Genomic DNA, 12,593 nt, shown 5'->3' on the forward strand with positions numbered 1-12,593 from the left:
TCGAAACGAGGTAACAAGCACAAAAAAGGTGAACTCATGGTTTTGACTGTCTAGGCCAGGAAGAGGAAGAAAAACATAACACAAAAAAGAAGTGCAACACGAGGACTTCCCAGGAGGTCACCCATCCTAGTACTACTCTCGCCCAAGCACGCTTAACTGCGGAGTTCTGATGGGATCCGGTGCATTAGTGCTGGTATGATCGCACCTGCCAAGCGTTGCGCGATCAATACCTATATGGGTTTGCAGGTGGGCTTCAGTTTCAAAATAGTTGGACCTCGAACGCGATAACTCGCTACACAACACTATTTCACGATCGTTTTGTAGGTACTTTAAGATTTTTATTTAGAGCTCAGCAAATTGATTTTTGAGCCAATTTTTTTTGTGGTATCTTCGTTTAGTGTATATTTGATGGATGAGACCTTACATTGAAGAGAAGAGTGATAGATTTGGAGTTGGCAAAAATTAGCGTGACAAAACTTCAAACGATCATAACTTTTGATAGAGAAGTCGGATTGAGACGCATAAAAAATGAAAGTTGTTCGAAACGAGGTAACAAGCACAAAAAAGGTGAACTCATGGTTTGACTGTCTAGGCCAGGAAGAGGAAGAAAAACATAACACAAAAAAGAAGTGCAACACGAGGACTTCCCAGGAGGTCACCCATCCTAGTACTACTCTCGCCCAAGCACGCTTAACTGCGGAGTTCTGATGGGATCCGGTGCATTAGTGCTGGTATGATCGCACCTGCCAAGCGTTGCGCGATCAATACCTATATGGGTTTGCAGGTGGGCTTCAGTTTCAAAATAGTTGGACCTCGAACGCGATAACTCGCTACACAACACTATTTCACGATCGTTTTTGTAGGTACTTTAAGATTTTTATTTAGAGCTCAGCAAATTGATTTTTGAGCCAATTTTTTTGTGGTATCTTCGTTTAGTGTATATTTGATGGATGAGACCTTACATTGAAGAGAAGAGTGATAGATTTGGAGTTGGCAAAAATTAGCGTGACAAAACTTCAAACGATCATAACTTTTGATAGAGAAGTCGGATTGAGACGCATAAAAATGAAAGTTGTTCGAAACGAGGTAACAAGCACAAAAAGGTGAACTCATGGTTTGACTGTCTAGGCCAGGAAGAGGAAGAAAAACATAACACAAAAAAGAAGTGCAACACGAGGACTTCCCAGGAGGTCACCCATCCTAGTACTACTCTCGCCCAAGCACGCTTACTGCGGAGTTCTGATGGGATCCGGTGCATTAGTGCTGGTATGATCGCACCTGCCAAGCGTTGCGCGATCAATACCTATATGGGTTTGCAGGTGGGCTTCAGTTTCAAAATAGTTGGACCTCGAACGCGATAACTCGCTACACAACACTATTTCACGATCGTTTTTGTAGGTACTTTAAGATTTTTATTTAGAGCTCAGCAAATTGATTTTTGAGCCAATTTTTTTTGTGGTATCTTCGTTTAGTGTATATTTGATGGATGAGACCTTACATTGAAGAGAAGAGTGATAGATTTGGAGTTGGCAAAAATTAGCGTGACAAAACTTCAAACGATCATAACTTTTGATAGAGAAGTCGGATTGAGACGCATAAAAAATGAAAGTTGTTCGAAACGAGGTAACAAGCACAAAAAAGGTGAACTCATGGTTTGACTGTCTAGGCCAGGAAGAGGAAGAAAAACATAACACAAAAAAGAAGTGCAACACGAGGACTTCCCAGGAGGTCACCCATCCTAGTACTACTCTCGCCCAAGCACGCTTAACTGCGGAGTTCTGATGGGATCCGGTGCATTAGTGCTGGTATGATCGCACCTGCCAAGCGTTGCGCGATCAATACCTATATGGGTTTGCAGGTGGGCTTCAGTTTCAAAATAGTTGGACCTCGAACGCGATAACTCGCTACACAACACTATTTCACGATCGTTTTTGTAGGTACTTTAAGATTTTTATTTAGAGCTCAGCAAATTGATTTTTGAGCCAATTTTTTTTGTGGTATCTTCGTTTAGTGTATATTTGATGGATGAGACCTTACATTGAAGAGAAGAGTGATAGATTTGGAGTTGGCAAAAATTAGCGTGACAAAACTTCAAACGATCATAACTTTTGATAGAGAAGTCGGATTGAGACGCATAAAAAATGAAAGTTGTTCGAAACGAGGTAACAAGCACAAAAAAGGTGAACTCATGGTTTGACTGTCTAGGCCAGGAAGAGGAAGAAAAACATAACACAAAAAAGAAGTGCAACACGAGGACTTCCCAGGAGGTCACCCATCCTAGTACTACTCTCGCCCAAGCACGCTTAACTGCGGAGTTCTGATGGGATCCGGTGCATTAGTGCTGGTATGATCGCACCTGCCAAGCGTTGCGCGATCAATACCTATATGGGTTTGCAGGTGGGCTTCAGTTTCAAAATAGTTGGACCTCGAACGCGATAACTCGCTACACAACACTATTTCACGATCGTTTTTGTAGGTACTTTAAGATTTTTATTTAGAGCTCAGCAAATTGATTTTTGAGCCAATTTTTTTTGTGGTATCTTCGTTTAGTGTATATTTGATGGATGAGACCTTACATTGAAGAGAAGAGTGATAGATTTGGAGTTGGCAAAAATTAGCGTGACAAAACTTCAAACGATCATAACTTTTGATAGAGAAGTCGGATTGAGACGCATAAAAAATGAAAGTTGTTCGAAACGAGGTAACAAGCACAAAAAAGGTGAACTCATGGTTTGACTGTCTAGGCCAGGAAGAGGAAGAAAAACATAACACAAAAAAGAAGTGCAACACGAGGACTTCCCAGGAGGTCACCCATCCTAGTACTACTCTCGCCCAAGCACGCTTAACTGCGGAGTTCTGATGGGATCCGGTGCATTAGTGCTGGTATGATCGCACCTGCCAAGCGTTGCGCGATCAATACCTATATGGGTTTGCAGGTGGGCTTCAGTTTCAAAATAGTTGGACCTCGAACGCGATAACTCGCTACACAACACTATTTCACGATCGTTTTTGTAGGTACTTTAAGATTTTTATTTAGAGCTCAGCAAATTGATTTTTGAGCCAATTTTTTTTGTGGTATCTTCGTTTAGTGTATATTTGATGGATGAGACCTTACATTGAAGAGAAGAGTGATAGATTTGGAGTTGGCAAAAATTAGCGTGACAAAACTTCAAACGATCATAACTTTTGATAGAGAAGTCGGATTGAGACGCATAAAAAATGAAAGTTGTTCGAAACGAGGTAACAAGCACAAAAAAGGTGAACTCATGGTTTGACTGTCTAGGCCAGGAAGAGGAAGAAAAACATAACACAAAAAAGAAGTGCAACACGAGGACTTCCCAGGAGGTCACCCATCCTAGTACTACTCTCGCCCAAGCACGCTTAACTGCGGAGTTCTGATGGGATCCGGTGCATTAGTGCTGGTATGATCGCACCTGCCAAGCGTTGCGCGATCAATACCTATATGGGTTTGCAGGTGGGCTTCAGTTTCAAAATAGTTGGACCTCGAACGCGATAACTCGCTACACAACACTATTTCACGATCGTTTTTGTAGGTACTTTAAGATTTTTATTTAGAGCTCAGCAAATTGATTTTTGAGCCAATTTTTTTTGTGGTATCTTCGTTTAGTGTATATTTGATGGATGAGACCTTACATTGAAGAGAAGAGTGATAGATTTGGAGTTGGCAAAAATTAGCGTGACAAAACTTCAAACGATCATAACTTTTGATAGAGAAGTCGGATTGAGACGCATAAAAAATGAAAGTTGTTCGAAACGAGGTAACAAGCACAAAAAAGGTGAACTCATGGTTTGACTGTCTAGGCCAGGAAGAGGAAGAAAAACATAACACAAAAAAGAAGTGCAACACGAGGACTTCCCAGGAGGTCACCCATCCTAGTACTACTCTCGCCCAAGCACGCTTAACTGCGGAGTTCTGATGGGATCCGGTGCATTAGTGCTGGTATGATCGCACCTGCCAAGCGTTGCGCGATCAATACCTATATGGGTTTGCAGGTGGGCTTCAGTTTCAAAATAGTTGGACCTCGAACGCGATAACTCGCTACACAACACTATTTCACGATCGTTTTTGTAGGTACTTTAAGATTTTTATTTAGAGCTCAGCAAAAATTAGCGTGACAAAACTTCAAACGATCATAACTTTTGATAGAGAAGTCGGATTGAGACGCATAAAAAATGAAAGTTGTTCGAAACGAGGTAACAAGCACAAAAAAGGTGAACTCATGGTTTGACTGTCTAGGCCAGGAAGAGGAAGAAAAACATAACACAAAAAAGAAGTGCAACACGAGGACTTCCCAGGAGGTCACCCATCCTAGTACTACTCTCGCCCAAGCACGCTTAACTGCGGAGTTCTGATGGGATCCGGTGCATTAGTGCTGGTATGATCGCACCTGCCAAGCGTTGCGCGATCAATACCTATATGGGTTTGCAGGTGGGCTTCAGTTTCAAAATAGTTGGACCTCGAACGCGATAACTCGCTACACAACACTATTTCACGATCGTTTTTGTAGGTACTTTAAGATTTTTATTTAGAGCTCAGCAAATTGATTTTTGAGCCAATTTTTTTGTGGTATCTTCGTTTAGTGTATATTTGATGGATGAGACCTTACATTGAAGAGAAGAGTGATAGATTTGGAGTTGGCAAAAATTAGCGTGACAAAACTTCAAACGATCATAACTTTTGATAGAGAAGTCGGATTGAGACGCATAAAAAATGAAAGTTGTTCGAAACGAGGTAACAAGCACAAAAAAGGTGAACTCATGGTTTGACTGTCTAGGCCAGGAAGAGGAAGAAAAACATAACACAAAAAAGAAGTGCAACACGAGGACTTCCCAGGAGGTCACCCATCCTAGTACTACTCTCGCCCAAGCACGCTTAACTGCGGAGTTCTGATGGGATCCGGTGCATTAGTGCTGGTATGATCGCACCTGCCAAGCGTTGCGCGATCAATACCTATATGGGTTTGCAGGTGGGCTTCAGTTTCAAAATAGTTGGACCTCGAACGCGATAACTCGCTACACAACACTATTTCACGATCGTTTTTGTAGGTACTTTAAGATTTTTATTTAGAGCTCAGCAAATTGATTTTTGAGCCAATTTTTTTGTGGTATCTTCGTTTAGTGTATATTTGATGGATGAGACCTTACATTGAAGAGAAGAGTGATAGATTTGGAGTTGGCAAAAATTAGCGTGACAAAACTTCAAACGATCATAACTTTTGATAGAGAAGTCGGATTGAGACGCATAAAAAATGAAAGTTGTTCGAAACGAGGTAACAAGCACAAAAAAGGTGAACTCATGGTTTGACTGTCTAGGCCAGGAAGAGGAAGAGGAGGGGAACGCCGGTCTAGAGGAAGAGGAGGCGAGGAATCGCCCTGAGGAAGCGAGGGAGCTGGGAATCGCCAGGGCGGTGATCGCCAGAGAAACCAGACCAAAACCCATCGAGCAGTGGCTCGAAAGAGAAATCGGGGGAAAGATCTTCAAGCTAGGAAGATCTCTGGAAGTTGAACTTCAGGACCAGATCGCCAAGGTGATAGAGCGGCATCTGGATGCGTTTGCATGGTCCGCTTCGGACATGCCCAGGATCGATCCCGACTTCTTGTGCCATCATTTGGCGATGGACAACCTGGTGAGACCAGTACGACAGAGGAGAAGGAAGTTCAATGAGGAGAGGAGGCAGGCGATCAGAGACGAGACCCGGAAGCTCCTCGCTGCAGGCCATATCAGGGAAGTCCAGTACCCTGAGTGACTAGCTAATGTCGTGCTGGTAAAGAAGAACAACGGGAAATGGCGCATGTGCGTCGACTTCACCGATTTGAACAAGGCTTGCCCAAAGGATTCGTATCCTTTGCCAAGCATAGACGCCCTGGTGGACAGTGCTGCAGGGTGTAAGTTGCTGAGTTTCCTGGACGCCTTCTCGGGGTATAACCAGATCAAGATGCATCCCATGGATGAAGAGAAGACTGCCTTCATGACCGAGAGATCGTGCTATTGCTACAAGGTGATGCCTTTTGGGCTGAAGAACGCGGGGGCCACGTACCAGAGGTTGATGGATCGAGTACTTGCACCAATGCTGGGAAGGAATGTGCAAGCGTACGTGGATGACATGGTTGTGACCTCGCCGGAGAAGAGCAAGCACGTTGCGGATTTGGAGGAGTTGTTCACTACGATCGCCAAGTTTAGGTTGAAGCTGAATCCCGAGAAGTGCATCTTTGGCGTGGAGGCTGGGAAGTTCTTGGGATTTCTCTTAACTAAAAGAGGAATAGAAGCCAACCCTGATAAGTGCGCTGCCATTTTGGCGATGAGGAGCCCGGCTACCGTGAAGGAAGTGCAGCAGCTTACAGGTCGGATGGCCGCCCTGTCTCGTTTCGTGTCAGCTAGTGGAGAGAAGGGCCATCCGTATTTTCAGTGCTTAAGGCGGAACAACAAGTTTACCTGAACGAAGGAGTGCGAAGAGGCCTTCGTTAAACTTAAAGAGTACCTGGCGAGCCCGCCGGTTTTGTGCAAACCGCTGGTGGGAACCCCTATCAGGTTGTATTTTGCTGTGACTGAGAGGGCGAGGAGCGCGGTGCTCGCCCAGGACCAAGATCAGGCTCAAAAGCCTATTTATTTTGTTAGTAAGGTACTGCAGGGCCCCGAAACGAGGTATCAGGCCCTGGAGAAGGCTGCACTGGCAGTAGTCTTTTCGACGAGGAGGTTACGCCACTATTTCCATAGCTTCACGATACTGGTGATGACCGACTTGCCCATCCAGAAGGTTTTGAAGAAGCTTGACGTTGCTGGGAGGATGGTGAAGTGGGCAGTAGAGCTGTCGGAGTTTGATATTAAGTATGAGCCCCGAGGTCCGATCAAGGGGCAGATCTTCGCAGACTTCGTGGTCGAGCTCTCGTCTGAGGCGACACGAGTTGAGGGGAATGACTTTCGTTGGGTGCTCTCAGTGGACGGATCGTCGAACCAGCAGGGTAGCGGTGCTGGGGTCATCTTGGAGGGACCCAACGACGTGCTGATCGAACAATCTTTGAGGTTTGCCTTCAAAGCCAACAACAATCAAGCAGAATATGAGGCGCTGATCGCCGGTATCTTGCTGGCTAAGGAGATGGGAGCCAGGGTGCTGATGGCTAAGAGTGACTCGCTGTTAGTCACGGGACAAGTAACAGGCGAGTTCCAGGCCAAAGATCCACAAATGGCGGCTTACTTGGAGTATGTACAGGAATTGAAGAGTTCCTTTGTCTCCTTTGAAGTGGTGCATGTGCCCAGAGAGCAGAATGCCCGAGCTGACTTGCTAGCTAAGCTCGCCAGTTCAGGCAAGGGGGGTAGGCAGAGGACGGTGATTCAAGAAACTCTTAAGACGCCGAGAGCATTTGTGGCAGTTCACCTGGTTCTTCAGATAAGCAAGTCGACGGAAAAAGCGGCAAGAAGTCACAGGTCTTTGACTCAAGAAACCTTGAGATCGCCGAGAATAAGGGCATGTCGGGGAGAAAAGGTGAACATGACGCAGGTCTGCACGACCCATGAGCCAGACACCTGGGTAACACAGTACAAGCGATGCCTGGCGGATGGCCTTCTCCCGCTGGATCCGACGGAGGCTAGGAAGATAAAGAAGAATTCTAGCAAGTTCACAATGATTGATGCGAGTTGTACAGGTTTGGGTTCACTCACCCACTCCTGGAATGTGTGCACGGGGAAAAATGTACAAGAATTATGGCAGAGCTCCATGAAGGGGTATGCGGAAGCCACGTCGGGGGTCGAGCTCTGGCCGCAAGGACTCTCCGTGCAGGTTACTACTGGCCAACAATGAGAGAAGACTGCAAGAAGTATGCGCAGTACTGCAAGCAATGCCAGCAACACGCCGATTGGCACAAGGCGCCTCCCGAAGAGTTGAAGTCGATTTACAGCCCTTGGCCGTTTCACACATGGGGAATCGACATCCAGGGACCATTCCCGCTGGCGATCAGGCAGATGAAGTACTTGGTGGTGGCGATTGAATATTTCACCAAGTGGATTGAAGCAGAACCAGTGGCCCAGATCACTGCACACAAGATTGAGGGTTTCGTGTGGAAGAACATTGTGTGCCGGTTTGGTGTGCCCAAGCGCCTGGTGTCGGACAATGGGACTCAGTTTGCAAGTCACCTGTTGAAGAAGCTGTGCAAAGGGGTGGGAATTCAACAGGTATTTGCATCCGTCGAGCACCCTCAGACGAATGGCCAAGTAGAGTCAGCCAATCGGGTGTTGCTCAGAGGTTTGAAGAGAAGGCTAGAGAAAGCCAAAGGGAGTTGGGCTGAGGAGGTACCCCGTATAGTCTGGGTGTACCACACCACCGAGCAGTCAGGAACCCATGAGACCCCATTCAGCCTGGTCTACGGATGCGACGCATTGATTCCAGTGGAAATCCAAGAGAGCTCGCCGAGATTCCAGAACTTTGTAGCGGAAGACTCGAATGAGGAAAGAAGGCTGAATCTGGATTTGCTGGATGAGGTCAGGGAGGAGGCGAGGTTGAAGGCTGAGGCAGTGAAAAGAAGGATTGAACGAAGATATAACTCGAAGGTGATGCCAAGGCAGTTCAGAGAAGGCGACCTGGTGATGAGGAAGGCTCACCAATACGAGATGGAGAACAAGTTGTCGCCTAAGTGGATGGGGCCGTTCAGAATAACCGAGGCACTCGGGAACGACGCCTACCGTTTAGAAACTTTGGAAGGAGGGGCGATTCCTCGCACTTGGAATGCCACGCACCTCAAGTTATATTACAGTTAAGAACTTTGTAAGTAAAGACAAACACGAAAAGCTTTACAATGTTTCTGTTAAAACAGTTCGGAGGGGACACTCTTTTTTCCCTAAGGAGGGTTTTTAATGAGGCCACCCAATAAAGAAGAGTTTTCAAAGTTTAAAGTGTTTTAGATTGCATGCGTGTTGTTTTCCGAAAGTTTTGAAGAAAGACCTTGTCACTTATATGTGATTTAAGGCAAGTTGAAGTTATGTTGCATGCTTTCTAAAAAGTTTCTAAGTCCCCATCGTCTTTCGGCGACTGGCGGCATCAGTTAAAGTTTCAAGTCCTCATCGTTTTTAGGCGATCGGAGGCACCAGTTAAAAGACCTCAACACCCACGCGCGTCCCGAGGCGAGATAAAGACCTCCTCGCCATCGAGCGAGTGCAGGCGAGTTAGAATGAAAAGTCCTCAGTGTTTCTGGGGGAGAGAAGATGTAACCCCTGGGGCAATGTAGAGGCACCAGCAAAAAGTCCTCAGTGTTTCTGGGGGAGAGAAGATGTAACCCATGGGGCAATGTAGAGGCACCAGCAAAAAGTCCTCAGTGTTTCTGGGGGAGAGAAGATGTAACCCCTGGGGAAATGTAGAGGCACGAGATAAAGACCTTCTCGCCGATGAGCGAGTTCAGGCGAGTTAAAGACCTTCTCGCCGATGAGCGAGTTCAGGCAAGATAAAATCCTTCTCGTCTCGAACGAGTTCAGGTATGGTGTAAAGGGTGGAAGAAGTTCGGAGGGTGGCTAAGGTAGGTTCGAAGAGAACGCCTAGCCACCCGGTCCCTTGTTCTGAAGATCAGGGAAGTAGAGAAGGACCCGAAAGGCGCCTCTACCCCAAGATAAAGGAACAATGGCCAAGTTGTGAAGGCAAGAGGAAGCTGGTACCGCCAAGAGTCTTTGGCGACCAGGAGAAATTCAAGCGATGGCGAGAAAGTCAAAACCCGTTTTGATAAGGCAGATTATATGAGCTGTGTCTTAAGCCATTAGTTGGGTTGAGGTTCGTTATTTGAAGAGCGATTTCACGCTAAGGTTCATTACCTTGAGGTTACAAGTTGTTAGAGTGATTATTGTTCGAAAGCTGATGGTTCGAGGCGGTTAGTATACAATTGCGCTTGCGAAGTTACTAAGTTAATTTGTCTAAGAAATTTGCGCAAGGAAGATAAAGTTAACAAGAAGAGAGTATAAAAGAAGCGGGAAATGTCATAACATAAGTGGCATTAGTTCAAGATACATGTACAGAAAAGGGAAAGTTTATTACAAGTGTGTGTAAGGGAGAAAGCAAAGGAATAATGGATGGAGGGAAGCAACTAGTCTTCAGAAGGAACAATCTTCCCGTCCAGCACTTCGTTGTTAAGAGACACCATGGAGAGGTCCAGATCGGGATATTGGCAGGCGAACTGCTCCAAGGCAGCGTCGAACCCAGCAACGAGAATCTGGGCGGAGCTCAGCTCAAGTTCTTCATCTGCTTCTTGAGCCCCTCGTTCTGCTGCTTCAGCTCTTCAGCTTGTTTCTTGAGTTCTTCAATTGTTTCCCGAGCTTGAAGAAGGTCTTCAGTAACCTTCTTGGATTCCGCCTGCGCCTGGGCCAGCTGTGTGGTGATCTTCCCATTTTCCTCTTTCGCCTTGGCGAGTTTGGCCATGGTGTCATCTCTCTCCTTCTCAACTTTCCCCAAGAAGACCTCCCGATCGGCTGACCTCTTCTCAAGGTTTTTTACCTTGGCGGCATCTGCTTTGATCAACGCCTCCAGGTCAGCCACTTTGACGCGATAAGGGACCAGCTTGCTCTTCAGCTCAATCTTCTCTTGAGCTAAGAGCTGCACCTTATGGCGTAGATCGGTGGCCTCCTTGCGTGCCGCCCGGAGCTCGGTGCTCATAGCATCCTCCACTCGGGAGTGATCGATCTCTGCGAGCATGAGATTGCAGGATAACTTCTCCGCCTCAATCCTTATTGTGCGATTCTCCTCTTGGAGCACGGAGATGTCATCCTGGAGCTTCTTGCTGGAACTCTCCACAGCTTTGGATATGATGGAAGGGAAATCCTCCGCCATCATCTTCAGTTTTGCTGAGAAGGGTTCCCACACCCTTTTTACCTCAAGGGAGAGGTCTGCTCGTGGGGGCACCGGGGGAGCTTGCTGTTGGTTCTCGCCACCACCTTCTTGAGTTGGTTGTTGAATGGGAGCTTCTTGGCGTGGTGGCGACGACGGGGATTCGGTGATGATGATAGCGAGTTGTGAGTACCTTCATCCCCGCCTGGTGCAGCATTTGCGGTTGAGGCGTTTGAAGGAGGACCCCCTCCAGCTGATACATAGGGCGTGGAGGCACTCGGGGGGTTCTCCATAAAGTTGGGCTCGGTAGCCTCAACCACAGGAAGTGCAGCTGCCAGAGGAACTGCTTGGACTGGCGAGGTGGGAGTTGGGGGAGGAAGAAGGGTTGGAGGTGGAGCCGGTGTGGAAGGTGGTGTTGACGTTGGAAGAGGAGGTGGAGCAGGTGGTGAGGAAGGCGCCACCCTCTTCCTCTTGGTGATAAGGCCATCTTCGGTTGCCTCATCGTCTTCTTCTTCATCCTCTTGGATCACCTGAGGGGTTTTCCTCTTTGGCTTCCTGAGGATGAGCTTTTTGCGTTGTTGGGCGGGTTGGGCCTCCGAAGGAGCTGGGCCTTTAGGGGGCGATCTCCCCTGGGCAGCGGCGATCTCCACCACTGAATTTGGCACGGTCTGGGAACCCGATGCCAACCCATGGGCTCGGGCGAGCGCCCTCAACTCAGCCAGTTTTCCCTTGCCCAACATGCGGTCTGCATAATGCAAAGGTACATGGGTCAGCTCAGAGAGAAAGATAAACACATAAGTCAGTATGCAAGAAAAGCAGATAAGTGGTGCAGAAAATAAAACCAAAGTCTTGTGCACAACAGACAAGACGCCCAGCAGCAGTTAACAGAGGAATAGCACAGGGCAAAGACTTAAACGTTGAAAGCACTAACCTATGCGAGCCTCGAGTTGATCTTCGAAGAACTCGAAGGAGATGAGCGCAGTGGTAAGGAAAGTGATGTTGATGTCTGCCACGCTCTTCCAAAAGAGGCACAGATCTTTGTCCAAGGCTCCCATGTTGTCGGGGCTCCTTGGCCTCCTGAAGCTCCCCTTGGATTCTTTATTTCCCTTGTTTACCCAATACAAGGGAAAGCCGTCGAGCAGCGAGGCGTCCTTGTCGTTTGGGCACACTTGGACAAACTTGCCTTTCCAATCCTTGTAGGATTGCTGGAAGATAGAGAAGATCGACCTCCCAGCAATCCCGTTCAGACTCACCCAGAGGCGATCTCCTGGATGCTTAGCTTCAAACAGGAAGAGGAAAACGTCCACTGACGCTGGCAGTCCCAGATGTGCGCACATGATTTGAAACGCCCGCACGAATGCCCAGCTGTTGGGATGGAGCTGGGCGGCGGCGATGTCAAGCTCGGTGAGTAGCTCCCTTTCGAAACGAGTGAAGGGAAACCTAAGTTTCACCTTCTTGAATAAGGTGGTGTATATGAAGCAAAACAGCTCGCCGTTATTCCCTTTGTCGTCTGCGCAAACTGGCACATCGGGGGGGCAAGGTAGCACCATCATCTTGTCGTCGTGCTCCTTGTGGAACGACAGGTGGGGCTCGTCCCCTTTCTTCAATCGAAGAACTGTTCCAGCAGAGTTTACTGAGGAAGTTTCCTTCAGCAAAGTCGGGGTGGCCCATGGGTATAGCTTTTTGAAGTCTGGGGAAGGAATGGGGGCTCCTCCGGCGACCGGTGGAGTAGCCTGAGCCAGGTCAGGGCGAGAGGTTGCAGGCCTCTCAGCCTGG

At 47.4% G+C, this 12,593-nt stretch overlaps 10 non-coding genes across 10 annotated transcripts; all 10 read right to left on the minus strand.

Annotated features, from left to right (window-relative positions):
• Nucleotides 1-88: 88 nt before the first annotated feature.
• LOC137819777 (5S ribosomal RNA) lies at nucleotides 89-207 on the minus strand. The gene has a single exon (XR_011082391.1). It is a non-coding gene; the product is annotated as a 5S ribosomal RNA (ribosomal RNA).
• A 419-nt stretch (nucleotides 208-626) lies between these two features.
• Nucleotides 627-745, minus strand: LOC137819888 (5S ribosomal RNA). Its single transcript, XR_011082471.1, has one exon. It is a non-coding gene; the product is annotated as a 5S ribosomal RNA (ribosomal RNA).
• A 417-nt stretch (nucleotides 746-1,162) lies between these two features.
• LOC137819864 (5S ribosomal RNA) lies at nucleotides 1,163-1,280 on the minus strand. The gene has a single exon (XR_011082467.1). It is a non-coding gene; the product is annotated as a 5S ribosomal RNA (ribosomal RNA).
• Nucleotides 1,281-1,700: 420 nt separating this feature from the next.
• Nucleotides 1,701-1,819, minus strand: LOC137819941 (5S ribosomal RNA). The gene has a single exon (XR_011082500.1). It is a non-coding gene; the product is annotated as a 5S ribosomal RNA (ribosomal RNA).
• Nucleotides 1,820-2,239: 420 nt separating this feature from the next.
• Nucleotides 2,240-2,358, minus strand: LOC137819952 (5S ribosomal RNA). The gene has a single exon (XR_011082511.1). It is a non-coding gene; the product is annotated as a 5S ribosomal RNA (ribosomal RNA).
• A 420-nt stretch (nucleotides 2,359-2,778) lies between these two features.
• On the minus strand, nucleotides 2,779-2,897 carry LOC137819964 (5S ribosomal RNA). Its single transcript, XR_011082522.1, has one exon. It is a non-coding gene; the product is annotated as a 5S ribosomal RNA (ribosomal RNA).
• A 420-nt stretch (nucleotides 2,898-3,317) lies between these two features.
• LOC137819783 (5S ribosomal RNA) lies at nucleotides 3,318-3,436 on the minus strand. The gene has a single exon (XR_011082397.1). It is a non-coding gene; the product is annotated as a 5S ribosomal RNA (ribosomal RNA).
• A 420-nt stretch (nucleotides 3,437-3,856) lies between these two features.
• On the minus strand, nucleotides 3,857-3,975 carry LOC137819794 (5S ribosomal RNA). Its single transcript, XR_011082407.1, has one exon. It is a non-coding gene; the product is annotated as a 5S ribosomal RNA (ribosomal RNA).
• Nucleotides 3,976-4,292: 317 nt separating this feature from the next.
• LOC137819806 (5S ribosomal RNA) lies at nucleotides 4,293-4,411 on the minus strand. The gene has a single exon (XR_011082419.1). It is a non-coding gene; the product is annotated as a 5S ribosomal RNA (ribosomal RNA).
• A 419-nt stretch (nucleotides 4,412-4,830) lies between these two features.
• LOC137819817 (5S ribosomal RNA) lies at nucleotides 4,831-4,949 on the minus strand. The gene has a single exon (XR_011082430.1). It is a non-coding gene; the product is annotated as a 5S ribosomal RNA (ribosomal RNA).
• Nucleotides 4,950-12,593: the final 7,644 nt, after the last annotated feature.

Source organism: Phaseolus vulgaris, chromosome 10, assembly GCF_000499845.2.
Source record: "Phaseolus vulgaris cultivar G19833 chromosome 10, P. vulgaris v2.0, whole genome shotgun sequence".
Lineage (NCBI taxonomy): Eukaryota > Viridiplantae > Streptophyta > Magnoliopsida > Fabales > Fabaceae > Phaseolus > Phaseolus vulgaris.